We start from the raw sequence: 3486 nt of genomic DNA, 5'->3' as shown, positions 1-3486 counted from the left end.
GCAACCAGCTCTTTGTCATGGGAAAATGTTTGTTGCGATCGAGAAGGATTTTGTCTGTGCGGGTGCACCTCAACAGGCGTGTAGGAGGCATATGCCTGGGAAATGGATGTCTCTGAGTGGCCTTACAATTGAGGTGGCTACGTGCGCGGTGCATCTCGTACAGACTCGAGGCTTCTTTCCGAGTAGTGGCGACAGCGAGTTTGAGGGTAAAGGGTTCCGTACGGGATGTTCTTCCCAGGTGCCTGTGAACCGAGGCTCCCTATTTGGCCCTCTCCGGTCGACGATGGGACACTTTCCTCTTGTGCGAAATCTTTGAGCGTTGCGATTCCTGCATGTGCTGTGAACGTCATTCTTGTTGCTTGTGCGGCGGATTATGTTTGGATGCATGACGGAGCAAATGCAAATTTCGGTTTCCCATCGCGGCGGGCATCCCTTGGCTATAGCAGGTCTTGGGGGTCCCCTCATTGTTAGAAGCTACCTAGTCAATCCTGCCAGTAGTCATATGCTTGTCTCAAAGATTAAGCCATGCATGTCTAAGTATGAACTATTTCAGACTGTGAAACTGCGGATGGCTCATTAAATCAGTTATAGTTTCTTTGATGGTACTTTGCTACTCGGATAACCATAGTAATTCTAGAGCTAATACGTGCACCAAATCTCGACTCTCGAAAGGGATGCATTTATTAGATAAAAGGCCGGCGCGGGCTCGCCCGCTAATCCGGTGATTCATGATAACTCGACGGATCGCACGGCCTTTGTGCTGGCGACGCTTCATTCAAATTTCTACCCTATCAACTTTTGATGGTAGGATAGAGGCCTACCATGGTGGTGATGGGTGACGGAGAATTAGGGTTCGATTCCAAAGAGGGAGCCTGAGAAACATCTACCACATCCAAGGAAGGCAGTAGGCGCGCAAATTACCCAATCCTGACATGGGGAGGTAGTGACAATAAATAACAATACTGGGCTCATCGAGTCTCGTAATTGGAATGAGTACAATCTAAATCCCTTAACGAGGATCCATTGGAGGGCAAGTGTGGTGCCAGTGGCCGCGGTAATTCCAGCTCCAATAGCGTATATTTAAGTTGTTGCAGTTAAAAAGCTCGTAGTTGGACCTTGGGCCGTCACGGTCGGTCCGCCTTCTGGGTGTGCACTGGCCCTCACGTCCCTTCTGCCGGCGGCGTGTTCCTGGCCTTAATTGGCTGGGTCACGGTTCCGGCGCCGTTACTTTGAAAAAATTAGAGTGCTCAAAGCAAGCCTACGCTCTGAATACATTAGCATGGAATAACGCGATAGGAGTCTGGTCCTGTTCCATTGGCCTTTGGGACCGGAGTAATGATTAATAGGGACTATCGGGGGCATTCGTATTTCATTGTCAGAGGTGAAATTCTTGGATTTATGGAAGATGAACCACTGCGAAAGCATTTGCCAAGGATGTTTTCATTAATCAAGAATGAAAGTTGGGGGCTCGAAGACGATCAGATACCGTCCTAGTCTCAACCATAAACGATGCCGACCAGGGATCGACGGATGTTGCTCTAAGGACTCCGCCAGCACCTTCTGAGAAATCAGAGTGTTTGGGTTCCGGGGGGAGTATGGTCGCAAGGCTGAAACTTAAAGGAATTGACAAAAGGGCACCACCAAGAGTGGAGCCTGCAACTTAATTTGACTCAACACGGGGAAACTTACCAGGTCCAGACATAGTAAGGATTGACAGATTGAGAGCTCTTTCTTGATTCTATGGGTGGTGGTGCATGGCCGTTCTTAGTTGGTGGAGCGATTTGTCTGGTTAATTTCGTTAACGAACGAGACCTCAGCCTACTAACTAGCTACGCGGAGGTTCCCCTTCGCAGCCAGCTTCTTAGAGGGACTATGGCCTCCTAGGCCATGGAAGTTTGAGGCAATAATAGGTCTGTGATGCCCTTAGATGTTCTGGGCTGCACGCCAGCTACACTGATGCAACCAACGAGTTTCTCTCCCTGGCCCGAAAGGTTTGGGAAATCTTGCCAAATTGCATCGTGATGGGGATAGACCATTGCAATTATTGATCTTCAACGAGGAATTCCTAGTAAGCGCGAGTCATCAGCTCGCGTTGACTACGTCCCTGCCCTTTGTACACACCGCCCGTCGCTCCTACCGATTGAATGATCCGGTGAAGTGTTCGGATCGCGGCGATGACGGCAGTTCCTATCAGCGACGTCGCGAGAAGTTCACTGAACCTTATCATTTAGAGGAAGGAGAAGTCGTAACAAGGTTACCGTAGGTGAACCTGCGGTAGGATCATTGTCAGTTCGAGACCCTGAATCGTCGCTTGGAGCGTTCTGTGTTTAGGATGGGTGCACTCGCATGATTTGTGGGGCAGGGGCCCCGTCCACTGACACGGCTCTCCCATGCGTCGCCTCCCACCTTTGCGAGGGGATGGGGCGGGGACACACCACAGCGTTCCTCGTCGCACCCATTGGGTGCTCGGGGTTCGGGATGTGTCAACACCCAACAACACACGGGTGCATCGCGCACCTTAGAAATCCAAAGAACGAAGCGCGAGCCAGCGCCTTGTGCACTTGGGTCGCCGAAAGGCAAAAACAAAACAAAATCATGACTCTCGGCAACGGATATCTCGGCTCTCACCACGATGAAGAATGTAGCGAAATGCGATACTTAGTGTGAATTGCAGAATCCCGTGAATCATCAAGTCTTTGAACGCAAGTTGCGCCCGAGGCCTCGGCCAAGGGCACGTCTGCTTGGGCGTCGCACTACAAAATTTTGCCCTCCCTGGCGAGTAGCGAAGATGGCCGTCCGTGTCCGCAAGTGGCGCGCGGTCGGCTAAAATGAGCACGAGGTCTGTCAATCCGTCGCGACGAGCGGTGGCTCGCAAAGGCCAGCGTTGGTTTGCGCCGATCGAATGATTCCTCGCGAGGAACTTTATTCTGGGCTCAGCGGCCTGCCGCAGTGCGGGCATTGCTGCATCTCTACCGCGTCCCCAAGTCAAGCGTGAGTACCCGCTGAGTTTAAGCATATCAATAAGCAGAGGAAAAGAAACTTACCAGGATTCCCCTAGTAACGGCGAGCGAACCGGGAAGAGCCCAGCATGAAAATCGACGGCCGCGCTTGTCGAATTGTAGTCTGTAGAAGCGTCCTCAGTGACGGACCAGGCCCAAGTCCCCTGGAAGGGGGCGCCGGAGGGGGTGAGAGCCCCGTTGGGCCTGGACCCTGTCGCACCACGAGGCACTGTCGACGAGTCGGGTTGTTTGGGAATGCAGCCCTAATCGGGTGGTAAATTCCGTCCAAGGCTAAATACGGGCGAGAGACCGATAGCGAACAAGTACCACGAGGGAAAGATGAAAAGGACTTTGAAAAGAGAGTTAAAGAGTGCTTGAAATTGCCGGGAGGGAAGCAGATGGAGGCCGGCGATGTGCCCCGGTCAGATGCGGAACGGTGTGAGCCGGTCTGCCGCTCGGTTCGGGGGACGTGCTAGCGCGGGCTATC

At 52.4% G+C, this 3486-nt stretch overlaps 2 non-coding genes across 2 annotated transcripts; both read left to right on the top strand.

Annotated features, from left to right (window-relative positions):
- The first annotated feature begins 475 nt into the window (after positions 1-475).
- LOC149573501 (18S ribosomal RNA) lies at positions 476-2286 on the top strand. The gene has a single exon (XR_016360633.1). It is a non-coding gene; the product is annotated as an 18S ribosomal RNA (ribosomal RNA).
- A 311-nt stretch (positions 2287-2597) lies between these two features.
- On the top strand, positions 2598-2751 carry LOC149573500 (5.8S ribosomal RNA). Its single transcript, XR_016360483.1, has one exon. It is a non-coding gene; the product is annotated as a 5.8S ribosomal RNA (ribosomal RNA).
- The last annotated feature ends 735 nt before the right edge of the window (positions 2752-3486 follow it).

The sequence above is a fragment of the Cupressus sempervirens genome, chromosome 2 (genome assembly GCF_028749045.1).
Source record: "Cupressus sempervirens isolate cs-2001-9-10 chromosome 2, ASM2874904v1, whole genome shotgun sequence".
NCBI lineage: Eukaryota > Viridiplantae > Streptophyta > Pinopsida > Cupressales > Cupressaceae > Cupressus > Cupressus sempervirens.
Note: the sequence above shows the minus strand (reverse complement) of the source record. Positions and strands in the feature narration are given on the sequence as shown.